Genomic DNA, 17657 nt, shown 5'->3' with positions numbered 1-17657 from the left:
CTGCCATGCACCAGTCATGTTATGTTATGTTATTGAAATGTCTGTAGCGCGAGTACACCCGGAGGTGTCTTAGAGCTTTCAGGATCAAACATACTGCACTGAGGTGTAGCTAATTTCTGAAAAGCCACATCTTAAGTTGTTTTCTAAAGGCACGGAGAGTAGATATAATCCTGAGATACAGTGGAAGGGAGTTCCACAACCTAGTTGTACTGTGACTGAAACTCCTACCACCCCAGCTCGCCTTTCTAATTCTAACAGTGGTCACTAGACTGGTATTGGTTGATCGAAGAGATATATTTGGAGAGTACCAGCTAAATATATTCCAAATAATGTTTGGACCATCTCTCTGCACAGCATTGTGAGCAATGCAAAGTGCTTTAAATTTAACTCGCTGGCATACCCGGAGCCAGTGAAGATCTTGAATGTCTGTCGCTACTGACTGATATTAGGAACATCCAGGATTAATCTGGAGGCAGTATTCTGTACCGCCTGTAGCTTCCCATTTAGTCTGGCTTGAAGATTCATATATATAGGCCAGTACAATAGCCCAGTTTGGACAAGACTAACACAGACACAACAGTTTTCCTGGTGTTTCTGGGAATAAAGGGAAGAATTTTTCTTAAGGTCTTGATAGTAAAAAAGAGGAAGGCACAACTTTAGATACCTGGGTCTCAAAGTTGAGTTTCTTATCCATAATGAAGCCAAGGCTCTTGGCTTTTGCTACTAGAGTAGAAGGAGGGCCCAAATTATCTGGCCACTAGGCAGGAGACCTCCACAACCAAAGTTTGTCAAAAAGTACCACCTCTGTTTTATTTGAATTCAATTTTAGGCAATGCTTACTTATCCAGTTACTCAGGCCAATCATGCAGTCATGTAATTTTAATGAATAATCAACATCCTTATCCACCGCTGAGATCACCAACTGTGTGTCATCAGCGTAGTATGTGGGATTCAAATTGAAAGTTCCAATCAGCGGGGCAAGTTCAAAGACATATATGTTGAAATGCGTTGGGCTCAACGAAGAGCCCTGAGGGACCCCACAAGGCAGGATATATGGTAAGGATTTAAACTAACCTAAGTTTACGGATTGGGATCTACCTGATAAAAAAGATGTTAAAAGAGAGAAAGCTTTTACTACAATCCCTAGAGCGTTCAGGCGGTGGATCAAGAGCCCTTGCTCCACCGTATCGAACTCTGTGGACAGGTTGAGAAGAATAGGGGCTGCTGACCCTCCCCTGTCTAAGATCAGGTGAATTTATTCTGTGGTTTTCAGCAAAGCAGTCTCAGTGCTATGATTTGCTCTGAATCCAAATTGACTGTGCTCTAGGAGTTAATTTCCAGAAATGAAATTAGAGAGTTCAACATTGATTATTTTCTCCATGCTTTTTGCCGGCAGTGGGATTCTAGCTATGAGATGTTAGTTAGAATGATCACTGGAGTCCAAATTCTTTTTTTTAATAAGGGGGAGAATACAGACCTATTTCCAAATGCTAGGAAAAGATCCTTGTATAAGCATTTGAGTAAATATTTGTGACAAGTGGGGGGAGATGTACTGATTTACAAGTTGTAGAATCCTAGGGGGGCAAGGGTAATCTGGGGATCCAGATTTAGCAGCAGAGAGAAGTGTAACTATTTGTGTTTATGGATATTGGAGTAAATTCTAGAAGCAGTGTCTCATTAGTTATTTCCTGGTCTTTATGGTTGGCATTGACCTTGGTTTATCAAAAAGATCAAACATTTGTTCAACTTTGCCTTTGAATGTCTGGTCGAGCAAGTTGCAGCAATCTTGGTTGTGACTAGAGGAATTATTTTTAGTAGCTAAACTGAGTTTCTTAAGACCTGAAACAATTAGTTACTAGATTTGCCAGTCTTTTCAATTTGTTGCTTATAATACTGACATTTCTAATTAATGAGCTTTATTTTATAGTCTGTGAGCATGGCTTTATAACAATGTTTTTCAGGTTTATTATAATTTTGCGCCAGTTTCTTTTGTGCCTCCTGCAGGCTTGTTTTTCCAATCTTAGGAACTCAGATAACCAGGGAGCCGATGGTGTCTCTCTGTGTTTATTTACTGTAGTGATGGGCGCTAGATTTGCAAAATTGGATTCAAGTCATGTGGTGTAATTTGTGGTGAATTAATCGACTTCCATTTCAAGGTCAGGTTGACTTTGTGTTAACTGAGTTGCCAAAGTTACTGGGTCCATTTAATGCCAAGGTCTACTGAGTACTTTTGTGACTGGTGGGGTCACAGTTTTAGATGGAGGTAGCTTATAGCTGAATAGTGCAGCGTGATGATCTGACCACACTAGAGGAAATGTGGAAGGATTAGAGATTGCAGGATTGTTAGTAAAAAGTCCATTCAGAGTATGACCGGCTGAGGTTGTAGGGTCTTGTATCCATTGTTTAAGTCCTAATTCTGATGTAATTTCAAGAAAGTCTGATGTGTCTTTGTCTGTCATTGATTCTAAATGAAAGTTCACATCTTCGAAAACGGTAAAATAGTTAGATTGGAGACCTAGTTCTAATAAGGAATAACAACTAGTCAGAAATTTGTTTTTAGGACCAGGTGGATGATAAACTCATTCCTCTAAACGTCTCTTGCTCAAGGGGTGTGATTTTGAAGAGAAAACCTTCAAAGTCTGTGGAAGGAATCACGATGCAGTGAGTACTTAACTCACTCTGGTGGATTAGAGCCAAACCTCTGCCTCTTTTCAGTAGTCTATCAAGTCTGAAGACTTCAAATCCCCCAGGAACTGCTATATTAAAATCAGTATTTGTTGCATCTCCGCCTCAAGTTTCTGTTACACAGAGGGCATCCAATTTATTATCATGAATAAATTCCACTATTTCATATTTGTGTTTAACTAATGATCTTGCATTAATGAGGACAAATTGGAGCTCACTATGAGGTCTAGAGGACTCAGAGGGTCTTAAGGTATAACTTTTCATCTTGCTTGTGACCAAAGGTATTATTACCTTACAGCAAGTACATTGAGTGTTTTCTAACATTGTTAAATTTTCAATACTGAGTTTAGTGCATGTATAAAGTACAGAGGGGCATAAGCATTCAGAGTTTCACAGGAATAATGAAGTTGGGGGTTTTCTCTTAAGAAAGGACCAGAGTCTAGGGCCCTCAGCCTGGTCCAGGCGCAGACGGGAGCCGACGGCCTTGCCTTAGGCACGCCAGCAGCGCGTCCACTGCACGTCTGGTTCAGCATCCACCTAAATAGGTGTTGCTGGAACCTGTAGGGCTGACCCTACCGGAAGCTAGTAGATGGCAGAGAGTCAAACAAGGACTTCCACCAAAAAGACTTCCCTCCGAAAACAATCGGCGTGAAGCCGTGGCGGACCGGGGAAGCCGGAAGGTAAGGGCAGGCTAGAAGGCTTGTGCAAACAAAGCAAACGTGCAAGCAATCAGATTGAAAAGGCATTCACATTCAAATAAGTTTTAAAAACATGCTAGGTTAAAATGCAGAGAATAGGAGGAGCGAGAATTTAAAACTGGCAGAGGTCTTACTGTATTAGATGTGGAAACAGCAGTATGTTTAATCTGCTGCACGTCTGTTCAGCATCCATCTCATGCACTCATTCAATCATCTATGCTGCACTCTCGCACCAATTCAGTTGCCCATGTACCATCCATTTACTCATTCAATCATTCATATATTCCAAATTCAATCATCCATGCACCACTCGAGTACTCATTTAATCCGCCATGTACCATTCATTCAATCATTCATACAGCACTCATACACTCATCAAATTATCCATGCGCCACTCATGCGTTCATTCAGTCATTCATGCCCCACTTATGCAGACATTCCAAGATCCCTGCACCACCCAGTAATTCATTTAATCACACATGCACCACTAATGCACTAATTTATTCATATATACACCACTCATATACCTATTTAATTATCCATGGACAGCTGATGCATTCTTTGAATCATTTATGCACTACTCATTTAATAACGATACCCCTCTTATGCACTCATTCCAATTATCTATCCATCACTCATGCACTCATTCAAACATCCATGCACCGCTAATGCACTCATTTAGCCACCCATATAACATTCACCTATACTGTTAAGCACACATCCATTCAGTTATTCGCACAACTACTCGTGTAACTTCTGAATCATCTATGCATTCATTCAGGGAACATGGGAATACAATGCAAAAGCGGTGTTCTTATAAAATAAATAGGAAAAAGACAAGTTTAAACATTATCCTAGTACTCATCTTTTGCCAAACATTCTGTTGATTATGTGTATATATGTGTTTTACACGCTTTAATAAAAGGCGCAGTTGTGGTGATTACTGACATCATTGTGGCATCCGTTATCACCACAAACCGAGTAAATCCATTCCAAAACTGGTTTTCTTATAAAATAAATACAAAAAGACAAGTTTAAACAGTTTTCTAGAAAAACCCTATTGTCAAGCGTACTGTACAATACCTGTATTTATGTGTTTTACACTGTTTGAAAAAAAACTGTTTTTGCAGTGTCTCTGCCAAAATCACAAAGACATTACTACAAAAAAACAAAAAGAAACTCCCAGTTCTTAATGCAATAAAACAAATCAGAAGGCCTCACACAGAGAAATGCATAAATTATTGCTTCATTATACGGCTCTTAATAGACATTTGTTTTTTAAATAAAATAGAAAACCCTTAGAAATACAGTAAACACACTGAATGTTACATAAATGCTATACTTAGGAAAAAGATATCACAATTAATTGAAATTCAGTAACAAAAACAAAGTTCCTAGGAATGTTATACTTAGGAAATAAAATTTTAAAAAACTTAGAAATTCACTTGAATAACGAAAGATTACAGGGACGTTATAGTTAGGATAAATTATTAAAGAAACCTTAGAAATTCACTGGAAAAATACAAAGTTTTCAGGGACGTTATAGTTAGGCTCACATTTCACTTGTATAATACCAGAGAAATTCTGAAGTTCTAGTCAGGACAATGCACGCCTTATGACCTCACATATTACATCACTCATCACATAGTCAGTGATATCACTGATGACATCACTGATTAGGCGCATGTGGGGAATTAGGATGCACACTGCTCACAGCCTTCAGGTGTTTGAACTTATGTATTATAATTAAATATTACTTTATGCCAAAAAACTCTGGAAATTCACTGAAAAATACTAAACTGTAAGGTAACGTAATTGTTAGTTGTGATAAAAAGATCACATTATATATATGTGAATTTCTTTGTGTAATTTAGGGCATAATTTAGACATTATTTATGATATCTAAAATTATCTAATGCATCAACAAATAAGTTTAAACACATATAGGGGGCAGGGTAATAATACTCTGCTCCTCCTGGCCTGGTGGGGAATCCCTTGGGCCAAAAAGGTATTTTATTTATCACAGTGTACCACAAATTAATTATGGATTCATGAGTACTCAGTGAAATATAGAAAAACCATGCAACCACCCTAAAAAATCTTGGGGTAAGCCAGGGCCTGGGGGGAGGCTGAGGCCCAGTTCCTGAACCTTTGGGAGGGTCTGGGGACCCCAGCCCCTGCAGGTGCATCATTTTTTAGGAAAGGGGCAGCATGCCCCCTTCCCAGAGTTATTATCAGGACTGCTGACCTCATCTATAGGGTTATGTGCCCCCTCCCCAGGCCAATAACAGGCTTTGGAGATGCCATTCCCTGGGGATGCAACACTAAAGTGTCATGGGTGACCTGGAGTCCACACGGGGCACCCACAGCAATGAGAGGTTAAGGGGTCACAGGGGGATACCCCAGGGAATCTGTGTCCCCTGTGACTCCCCGCCTCCACCCTTCAAGGTGCGGAAGGAGCTGGCTCCATCTGTTTGATATAGCCCAGCAGGAGTAGCTTTTCTCTGTTGCTGTTGGGTGGGAGAAAACCTGTGGTGTCATGCTAACTAAGCCTGTGGACTTGGGCTAATTACCTACGGAGGTGATTAACAAACTTTAATTGTAGGCAAGATGAGAGACCTTACGAAAGGAAATACTGCAAGCGCACCACAGGAACTCCATGTCCCAGAAGGCAAATAATCACGCCCCCTGGAGGCGTGCATACTAATGAAGGAATAAAAACTTGCAAATTGAAAGGTGGTATGCTTGTTCAATCACTTACCTGCTGCCCATGAAGAAGGGATTGTTATCCTGAAACGCGTCGGCATGAAAATGATTAAATATGGACTAAGTAAACAGGCTGCACTTCACTGAAGGCAATGTTGCGTGACCTCCTATGCGCAGGCACATTGGTAAAAAGATTATTCACGGCAGCCGGCCATGGGGAGGAGCACCATCGTAGGCTGGGGAGAAGGGAAACCAGCCTGCGAGACTGTGGTTTGGAACTTTCCAAACTTGAAAAGTACAGCGCCATGCTAACCAAGCCTGTGGACTTGGGCTCATCACCTACGAAGGTGAATAGCAAACCTTAATTGCAGGAAAGATGAGAGACCTTACGAAAGGAAATACTTCACGCGCACCACGGGAACTCCATGTCCCAGGAGGCAACTAATCACGCCACCTGGAGGCGTGCATACTAATGAAGGAATAAAAACCTGCACATTGAAAGGTGGTATGCTTTTTCAATCACTTACCTGCTGCCCATGAAGAAGGGATTGTTATCCTGAAACGCGTCAGCATGTAAATGATTAAATATGGACTAAGTAAACAGGCTGAACTTCACTGAAGGCAATGTTGCGTGATCTCCTATGCGCAGGCACATTGGTTAAAAGATTATTCACGGCAGCCGGCCATGGGGAGGAGCATCATCGCAGGCTGGGGAGAAGGGAAACCAGCCTGCAAAACTGTGGTTTGGAACTTTCCAAACTTGAAAAGTACAGCGCCATGCTAACTAAGCCTGTGAACTTGGGCTCATTACCTACGAAGTTGAATAACAAACCGTAATTGCAGGAAAGATGAGCGACCTTACGAAAGGAAATACTTCACGTGCACCACGGGAACTCCATGTCCCAGGAGGCAACTAATCACGCCCCCTGGAGGCGTGCATACTAATGAAGGAATAAAAACCTGCAAATGGAAAGGTGGTATGCTTTTTCAATCACTTACCTGCTGCCCATGAAGAAGGGATTGTTATCCTGAAACAAGTCGGCATGAAAATGATTAAATATGAACTAAGTAAACAGGCTGCACTTCACTGAAGGCAATGTTGCGTGACCTCCTATGCACAGGCACATTGGTTAAAAGATTATTTACGGCAGCCGGCCATGGGGAGGAGCACCATTGCAGGCTGGGGAAAAGGGAAATCACCTGCGAGACTGCGGTTGGGAACTTTCCAAACTTGAAAAGTACAGCACCATGCTAACTAAGCCTGTTGACTTGGGCTGATTACCTACGAAGGTGATTAACGAACTTTAATTGCTGGCAAGATGAGAGACCTTACGAAAGGAAATACTGCAAGCGCACCACGGGAACTCCATGTCCCAGAAGGCCACTAATCACGCCCCCTGGAGGCTTGCATACTAATGAAGGAATAAAAACATGCAAATTGAAAGGTGGTGCGCTTTTTCAATAACTTATCTGCTGCCCATGAAGAAGGGATTGTTATCCTGAAACGGGTCGGCACGAAAATGATTAAATATGGACTAAGTAAACAGGCTGCACTTCACGGAAGGCAATGTTGCGTGAGCTCTTATGTTTTTAAGGTAATTTGCTTCAGTGGTAACAGTGTTGTGATATATGTACATATACTTTTGGACTCTGTATTTTTAGGATGATCTGTGACTGATTTTGCACTTGCACTTTGGATCGCTTAGGCCTAAGTGATTCAGGGTTTTCCCCTTGCTGCTAGTGTTAGAAGATTTTTTTGCATTGCACTTTTTTGCACTTTTTTGGCACTTTGCACTTTGTTTTTATGCAGACTAATAATTGAACTTATGGCATTTTAACTATATTCATATTTCTTTATAGCATGTATATATTGATAGCAACTATTTTATATACTGTAGTCTTGTGTTTTAGCATCTGAGTTTACTTAGCCCCTATTAGTTTCCTGACAAAATTGCACTTGCACTTTATTATGGATTCTTCTGCAGCTATTTTTGACCCAATTGTGATGAACAGTACATCTTAGGATATCATTTGCCTGATTGATTTGTGAATAATGTTGCCATGCCTTTTTGCACTTTTTTAAACGATGGTCGTATTAACTTTTGAATGCTATGTTTAATGAGAGATTTGTTTTATGTGCTCTATTTCTGGCACTTGCAGAGATTCGACCAACAGCAGTCTCTATGAACCGTTCTTCTTTGGTCTCTGATCTCTGGATTCAAGATTCCAATTTTTTTGCACTATGTATTTATTATGGTTCAATTTTGGTGTTTACTGCTGCTATGTAATTATGCACCTTTTTTTCTTTCAGAATTACATTTTGCATGTTTATTTAGAAATGCTAGTTCGCTAGTTACTGACCGTAGTAAGTGCCATAATCTGTTTTTTATACAATTTAAACATGATTAGCCTACTTTTTATAGCTGATGGTGCACACTTTTTCACTTTAAAATATGCCAGAAAATGGAGACGCTTCATGTGATCAAGCTCCCTAGGAGGAGCAAAATGCGTCATGGAGGCCACTGCTCCCGTGTTTGTTTCTTCCAGAATAAATTGCACTGCTTCACCCACTTACATTGTTTGGGAGTCCATGATTTTGTCCCTGGAGTTTGGACATCAGTGATGTCATGAGTGATGTCACTGACCATGTCATGAGTGATGTAGTATGTGACGTCATCAGCAGTGCATTGCGGGCGCGCGAGTTATAGTTATCTGAACTAACTATAACAAGGTAATTTCAATGGTTTTGTATGAGTGAAATGTCCAGCTAACTATAACATGTGTAAAACCTATGGTGAATTTCTAAGGCTTTTTAAATGCTAATTCCTAACTATAACGAGGCTGAAACCTATGGATTTGTCAGTGAATTTGCAAGGTTATAAAATACTAATTCCTAACTATAAGATGCCTAAAACCTACGTTTTTTCCAGTGAATATATATATATATATATATATATATATATATATATATATATATATATATATATATATATATATATATATATATATATATATATATATATTACCTACTGGCGGTCGCCAGTAGGTAGTTATAGTTAGGAATTAGTTTCCATAGGAAATCCTCAACATTCTATTTGGATTAACTTTGGCCCTGGTGGATGAGTCTTTGCGAATTTCTCAAAGAAGATGGCTCGGTCCGCTGCGCTCCTTCCCTGAAAGTTTGGGGGGGATTGGTCAAGTGGGGGCTGAGATATAAGGGGGGTCCCAAAACGTGTTTTCTCCATGTTATTTTCCATAGGACCTTTAGACTCGGCTACAGGTCGAACGGCTGAATGGATTTATAAGAAATTTGCCAAAAGTGTAGAGTCTTGTTCGCAGATTACGCTTTTTTTGGAATGGTGTAAATCCGTTCAGTAGTTGTTGAGAAAATTAAAGTTAAAGTCAATTATATATCTATAGGCGCGCACACGTGAGCGGAATTTTTTTTTGCTGCGTGACGTCTGTTAACGTTCGATTCGAAGGAAATCAGGAAGTTTTGTCCGCCATTTTGTCACTGCGAGTAAATATATTGTTCATTTCAAAGCATTGAAACATGGAAAGGGGAGAAGGTAGAGATTGTCTTGCTGCGTAGGTTTTCTCGGGGTGTGCAGTAAGGCCCTTAAACGCGAAAAGATTTTTTTTTCGGGAAAAAAATAACGGGGTGCGCGCACCCGGTCGCGCACACTTATTCACAAGAGTGTGAAAATGGAGATAAATCAGAAGTTTGAGTGCTTAGATATAAGGTGGCTCTGAAAAGAGCCCTTGTGTTAATTGAGTGTTTTCTGCATTTATAAGTAAGTACCGATGCAGAGCCTGATGTTGCAGAGGAAGATTCTGTTCCCCTCATTCGTGAAATGAACACCCTCTCTCCTATAGACATCTTGCATGTGGTATCGCAACAGTTGTTGTGGTAAATAGAACCCATGCTATAATCTCTGAGGAACGCAGAAACAGATATATTTACATGTCTCCTTGCTTTCTCAAATTGTGCACAATGTTGATTGGACCAATTCCATTTCTGTCTTTGGCATATATTGGAATATACCAAGGCAGATCGAGGAAAAAGTGTCATCAATTGTCGAAAGGTGTCTTTTAGAAGCATTTCCAGACCTACCCCAGTGATTGTGCCTAGATCGTTCCCACCACAGTGCACAATTATAATTATAAGGTCTGGTTCTGGGAGATGCATAAAAGTTTTCACCAATGGAATCAATTGGTGACATTTCAATCCTCTTTTGGCAATCCATGTTATGTGTACATTTGGTAAGCCGAGGTTGCAAATGCGTCTGCTTACTGCATATTTTTCACTCCAGTGAATATAACTGTGTCCTATTAGCCAGACCTTCATTTTCAAGGGATTTGTAGTCGTCCTCCGATTGATTCTGGAAGTGGAATGGTAGTTAGAAGTTGAATTTTTAAATAAAGAAAAAGGAAGAGGCTGGGTGTGGTTTAAAAAATAAAAATGATTGGTTGATTGTAACAAGTGGAGATTGAACAGTACGTTCCATGTTAATGTTTATGTTAAACGAAAAGTACTATTGGGTGTGAAAAAAAAGACATGTAACAGAGTTGTGGATTGGCAGGTGTTTCTGGAGGGAAAACAGTCTTCTTAGTTTGTTGTAGAACGTTAAGACATGAACTTTTGACCTGTGCCTTCAGCAAGGTGCAGAATGAGGTGTAACCATGGAAACAGCCGGAGATGGCAGTTGGTGATGGGTTCACTCTTTGGTGCCTCTGCATCTGAGTCTGTTCTCTGGTGGCAGGCGGAGAACTGTTTGTTATTGTGTAGATGAAAGGGTGATAAGGAGAGAAATACGACATAGCGTCTGGCCTGTAGAAGCGTGGGAGCAGTGATTAACTCTGAGTGAAGCGGAACTGTGTCGGTGCTTAGTAACAGTAAAAAAAAAATGTTAACAGTGGTATAACTGTCTTTACGGTGCGCGACCTACTAAGAAAGAGTTCACGGGCCGTAATTGGCTTGCAGGTTCTAGTATCAGTAAGTGAGGTCGAGAAAAGAAAACATTCAGGACTTTATTTATGAAGGCCTTGCGCCACCGGTGCGTTATTTTTTCCCATTTTAAAAAATGAGGCACTGGCGGCGGAAGGTCTTTATAAATAAGGTCTTCAGTGTCTGCAGTTAAGGTTATGTGGAGCCCATGAATAGTTTTTCGAATATGAAATCATTTCAGTTGAGATTATGGATTAAAAGAGAAACCGTGAATATTTGAAATGTTTATTTAGAAATGTACTGTTTTAAAGGCAAATCATTATGTAATATGAGTACAGAAATTGCAAAAAACACAGTAATTGGTATTGTCAGTAGTACATGGAATACAAACGCTATAGTTGAAGAAAAATGAATATAGTTGGAAAAAAACATTGTACACTCTTATAAGGAAGTATATTATATTTTAATAAATGGAAGAAGGTCTCTGGCCTTTCAGTTTAGGAACGATATATGAAAATGCAAGTGGTTATACATCATTACTTTATGAATCAGCTGTCAAACAACACAAAATCATAATGTCCACTGTTAGTAAAGCAAATAGGTTTGTTCTTCAAAAGAAAATATGGAAAAGAACGTGAAGAATATAGAAAACGAAAAGGAAATGAGGACGTCAATGGCTTGTATGAGAGTTATTGAAGCATTGTTTAGGCAAAATAGGTAGCTTCTGCTTGTAACAGGAAATCAGTTTTATCATTTGAAAGTATGTCAGCTATCCAATGGAAAAGAGTAAAGCAGTACTGATAATCTGTTATAATCTGAGCCTCTTTTACCATCAGAGTGCAGGTCGGTGGGTTTTCGATGTAGCTCGCTGTTAGGAAAGAGTTAACCGTCCATTGTGTAGGCAAAGTATGCAGCAAGTGCCTCTAACATGAAATCATTGTTATCATCTGAAAACATGTCAGCCATCCAATTGAGAAGATGAAAGGAGCATTCATGATCTGTCATTATTGGAGTGTCTTTTACCATCATTGGGCAGCTCAGTGGGTTTTCGATGTAGCTCTCTGTTAGGAAATCTTGCGCCGCTGCGAATATATTCCAATGACCCAGAACTCCCTGTATCGCTGCAAAGGCCATAAACCCTCCGTTGTAACAAAGCTGTTCATGATCAAGTAACGGATTCATGAGGTGATTGTAATTCGGTTCAGGAGGTACCAAATTGCAGAGACATAAATCCAGGGCCCACGTGAAATCACAGCTCAGGCAATGAAATACAGGCTGCACACAGGTGAAATACGAATATCGAAATGATAATCGATATGAAGTATTCAAAGTTGAGAGTGGTAAGGTGCCGTAGTACAGAAGCATTCTCTGTCGAAATAGTTCTAAGTGGTCCGGCTCGTTTGCGAAGGCAGGAGGGACATCCATTTTGAATTTCCCGAGATGGTAAAGGAAACGGCGCAGCACCGCTGGTTGTATAGCAACTCCACAGAATTAGGTCGCCGGCTATGCAGTTGAGAGGAGCACAATGAGTTGATACATTTTCTAGGAGTCTAGTCACTTATATATTGCTTAGTAGTTATCAAAAAAGTAGCTTTTTTTGAACTGGAGGATGCGTTAAAAAATAAGGGAGTGATTTGAGGGAGTTGTAAAGCAAGGTCAATTTTTTTTTACATCAATGCTGTTTTCTGTGAATGTTAGCTTAGTGAAAGATATGTGTGTGAGCAGATGCAACGTTCAGTTTTAAATGTGACAATGGCGGTCTTGTTCATGTCTTCCGATTCAAGGTCGGTATTTCGCTGCCAAATACAAACATCAAGAAACGCATGCGTGGGGTACATAGTCTGCATTCTTAAAGGAAAGCAAATGAAGGGTTATTTTTACCGCGTTAGCATTGTCGTTTAAAAAGTTACAGTGATTTCTATTATATGTTAAGAAAGTGTCACTGATGAAGACTGAAAATAAATCCTTATAAATGATAGGGACTGGTGTATTTTAGAAAAGGTGTGTAACATTACATGAATTGTGAAAAAAAAAATAATGTAATTGAAAGTGTATGGTTTGAAAATGAAAAGAAGAGGTTTATAGTTCACGTTTTGAAAGCAGTTCTAGAGGGTCAGATGAAAGTGTATGGTTTGAAAATGAAAAGTAGAGGTTTATAGTTCACGTTTTGAAAGCAGTTCTAGAGGGTTAGATGCATGATAGATTTATAAAAAATAGAACATGTTTTTAAATAGTATTATGGAAAAAATATGTGCCTTTATGTACTATTTACATTATCTGCCTGTTGCGTATTCTTTGAGTTTTAGTAATCCTGCGTCTTATAAGTTTTCTAGGGGCGGTTTGAGGTTCATGGTGGGTTTGGGCAGGGAGGGTAGGTTGGGGGTTTGTAATAGGGGGTCCGGGTGGGGTGGAGTGCGGAGTTTAGTGAAAAGTGAGGGGGCGGGGAGTTACGGTGTTTGGTAATGGAGCAGAGTCAGAGGACGCCACATTTGTGTTATGGGGTGCCACGGAAATATGTATTTATTCTCAGAGGTTTATTATATTAAGGATATATATCAACATGGTGGCTCTTGTCGTGTTGTGGTTCTGTGCATGTTTATAATGCTGGCCCTGTAGTTTTTGTTTATGGACCTTATTACGACACACAGGGGAGCTACATTGCACAGTTGGAGATCAGAGACTTAGGAAATAAAACTTTATAATTGTAAGGGCTCTAAGCGATACAAATTGCCCGTTCTCGGTGTAAAAAATATCACCGCTATTGGTGGTATTTTCTACGGTGTTAGTGCTCGAAGGAGAATAGTAACATATATGTGAAAGCAAATTGTGTAACAGGCTCAGCATTTCACATTATCGCGTGAAAACAAAAGTTGCTTTCACATAGCAATAAGTCTCTTATAATTAAGGGACGGAGTGTATATAGTGCTATTTAGTACTCTGCTATGTGATTGATGTCGAATATTTCATAAGAGGAGGCTTTAAAAGTTTTTCGAAAAACTGGTTTTCTAGGGAAGTGGGTGGAGTGTTCTGTGTAAATTGCAGAATAGAAACTAGTAAGAACCAATTGGAAGTGTTGTTTTAAAGTCACATGACTGCACATGCGTGTCTCGACGCCTGTACGCGATAGGTGGGTGCGCGCACCCGGTCGCGCACTATAAGAAAGCGGCGAAAAAACATCTCATAATATGCTCTTGGAGCTCGTTTTGGTAGAAAGAGTTAGTTCTGAAAAGAACTTTTTTTTTTTTTGGAAACAAGTGTTATGATGCTTTTGATTTCTTAAAGTTGCTACGACATTTTTCAGTATGTCATACTATCCAAATAAAGTGAAGAAATTTAACTTTTCTTGGAGCATTTATGACTCTCAATTTTGTGTTTAATTAGAGTAAAGCTTTGCTCTCCGTATACAAGAAGTTCTCCACAGTTGTTGCATTTTATGTGCACGTTCGCCAGACATGGTTTCGAGTCGATTTCAGCACTCGATGGAGATACAGGTCGTCCACCGGAAGATGTGCTGATTACTTCTGATGGTAATAGCGTGGCCTCCGTTTTTCTTGTGAAAGGTGGTTGCTCATTTTCTTCAGATTCGGAAGATGAATGCGGAACGGTAGCCATTGCAGCAAAGTCTTCGGGAAGATGTTCGACGTTGTTTTCTCTTGAGAGTAGAAAAGAAAGTGATGGAAGTGGGTGGAGTGCTGCGTGTAAATTCCAGAATAGAAACTACCAAGAACCAATTAGAAGTGTTGTTTTGAAGTCACATGACTTAACATGCAAGTGTCAGGTCCTGTACGCGATAGGAGGGTGCGCGCACCCGGTCTCGCACTAAAATAAAGCGGCGAAAAAACATCTTATAATATGCTCTTGGAGCATGTTTTGGTGGAAAGAGTTGGTTCTAAAAAGAACTTTTTTTTTTTTTTTTTTTTTTTGGAAACAAGTGTTATGATGCTTTTGATTTCTTAAAGTTGCTACGACATTTTTCAGTATGTCATACTATCCAAATAAAGTGAAGAAATTTAACTTTTCTTGGAGCATTTATGACTCTCAATTGTGTGTTTAATTAGAGTATAGCTTTGCTCTCCGTATACAAGAAGTTCTCCACAGTTCGTGCATTTCATGTGCACGTTCGCAAGATATGGTCTCAAGTCCATTTCAGCACTCGATGGAGATACAGGTCGTCCACCGGAAGATGTGCTGATTACTTCTGATGGTAATAGCGTGGCCTCCGTTTTTCTTGTCAAAGGGGGTCGCTCATTTCCTTCAGATTCGGAAGATGAATGCGGAACGGTAGCCATTGCAGTGAAGTCTTCGGGAAGATGTTCGACGTTGTTCTCTCTTGAGAGTACAAAAGAAAGTGATGGAAGTGGGTGGAGTGCTGCGTGTAAATTCCAGAATAGAAACTACCAAGAACCAATTAGAAGTGTTGTTTTGAAGTCACATGACTTCACATGCAAGTCTCAGGTCCTGTACGTGATAGGAGGGTGCGCGCACCCGGTCTCGCACTAAAATAAAGCGGCGAAAAAACATCTCATAATATGCTCTTGGAGCACGTTTTGGTAGAAAGAGTTAGTTCTGAAAAGAACTTTTTTTTTTTTTTTGGAAAGAAGTGTTATGATGCTTTCGATTTCTTAAAGTTGGTACTACATTTTTCAGTATGTAATACTATGAAAATGAAGTGAAGACATTTATCTTTTCTTGGGGCATTTGTGACTTTCAATTTTGAGTTTAATAAGAACGAGGCTCTGCTCTCCATACAAAAGAATTTCTCCACACTCGTTGCATTTCATATGCACCTTCGCAAGATATGGTCTTAAGTCCATCTCAGCACTCGATGGAGATACAGGTCGTCCACCAGAAGATGTGCTGGCCACCTCTGATGGTAATAGCGTGGCCAGGGCTCTTGTCGATGCTTTTGCATAATGGTCAGGATGCCTTTGTTTAACATGCCGCTGCATGGTGTGTATAGAAAAGGAATATTTTTTATCTGGATTTCCCCTTGAGAGCTCCGAATTGCATATCGTGCAGGTTACTTTTGGCGCATTCACTTTCTTTTGATCTTCAGGATAAGTGAAAAATTGCCAAATGAAAGATTCATTTTTTCTTCTTAACGGTGGTCGCTCATTTCCTTCAGATTCGGAAGATGAATGCGGAAGGGCAGCCATTTCAGCAAAGTTTTCTGGAAGATGCTCGACGTTGTTGTCTCTTCAGGGTAGAAAAGATTGTGAGGAAAGTGGGTGGAGTGCTTCGTGTAAATTCCAGAACAGAAACTACTAAGAACCAATTGCAAGTGTTGTTTTCAAGTCACATGACTTTACATGCGCTTCTTAGGACGTGTAGGCGGTGACACTATCTAGTTACGAACGTGATTTCATACTTAGGAACTAGCATTCAAAAAACCTAAGAAATTCACTGAAAAAACCATAGGTTTTACACAGGTTATAGTTAGGAAGTAGCATTTAAAAAACCTATGAAATTCACTGAAAAAACCATAGGTTTGATACCAGTTATAGTTAGCTGGAAATTTTACTGACATAAAACCAATGAAATTCCACGTTATAGTTAGTTGGACTCACTATAACTTGCGCGTGTAATGCACTGCTGATGACATTACATATTACATCACTCATGACATGGTCAGTGACATCACTTATGACACCATCCAGTGAATGTGTATCTTTCTAAAAAATAAATATGTTTTATATATGTATATGTAAAGGTGGAGGGAAGAATAAATGTTTAAATTATTGTCTTAATGAATGTTTTTTTTTAAAAGAAATGATTGGATAACTGGCTTATTAAGTGTATCTTACTGAATACATATATTAGCGAGTAATGTTTAAATATTTCAATATATGTATCAGTGTTTCACTTTGTGAATAAGTGGCTGCATGGGTTGATGAGTACCTACATGTGTGTGTATATGGGTTATTAGATTTTTTTTAGTATCAGTATGAGTGTCTCTATGGTTTGGTGGGGGTGTTACTTATGATATAGATCCATCAATGACTGACTCACTGTTTCTATGTTTTTTGAAGACAACATATGTGCAGGACTGTATGGGTGGATGAGTGTGTATATGTTTGTGTTAGTAAGTAAATGACTGTCTTATTATTGTGTTTATCAGTAACTACATATGTTTTAATCTAGTATATGTGATTATTGATGTATATAAGTGAGTATATGTGAGAGTGAGAGATTGAAAGAGTTTCTGTTTAAATAAGTATGTGTTTCTATAAGTGATTGTTTAAGAGAGTAAGTATGTATAAGTTTCCTTAGAAGTAACGTGGTAGTGTGTGTATAGTTGTATATGCAAATAAATGGATGTTCAATAGTTTATTTGCATGTGTGAGTATGTGTGTGAGTAACTTTTCGATGACTGTTGGTGTGTAACAGAATGTATAGGTGTATCACTACATATGATGAGTGAGTATATGTATGAGTGACTATATAGAACTGTTAGAATGTGTATATAGATGGTGGAATTACTGAATTGGTTGCTGTAACTGGTATGGGTATCTCCATTTTTTGGAAAATGTTAATTTCTATTTTCCAATATGTGTTTTAAGGGTTACATTACACTTAAAGGAGGTCTGTCATCAGTGATGTCATAAGTGATGTCACTGACC

This window comes from Lissotriton vulgaris, chromosome 4_1 (genome assembly GCF_964263255.1).
Source record: "Lissotriton vulgaris chromosome 4_1, aLisVul1.2, whole genome shotgun sequence".
Taxonomy (NCBI): Eukaryota; Metazoa; Chordata; class Amphibia; order Caudata; family Salamandridae; genus Lissotriton; species Lissotriton vulgaris.
This window is presented reverse-complemented; position numbering follows the sequence as displayed.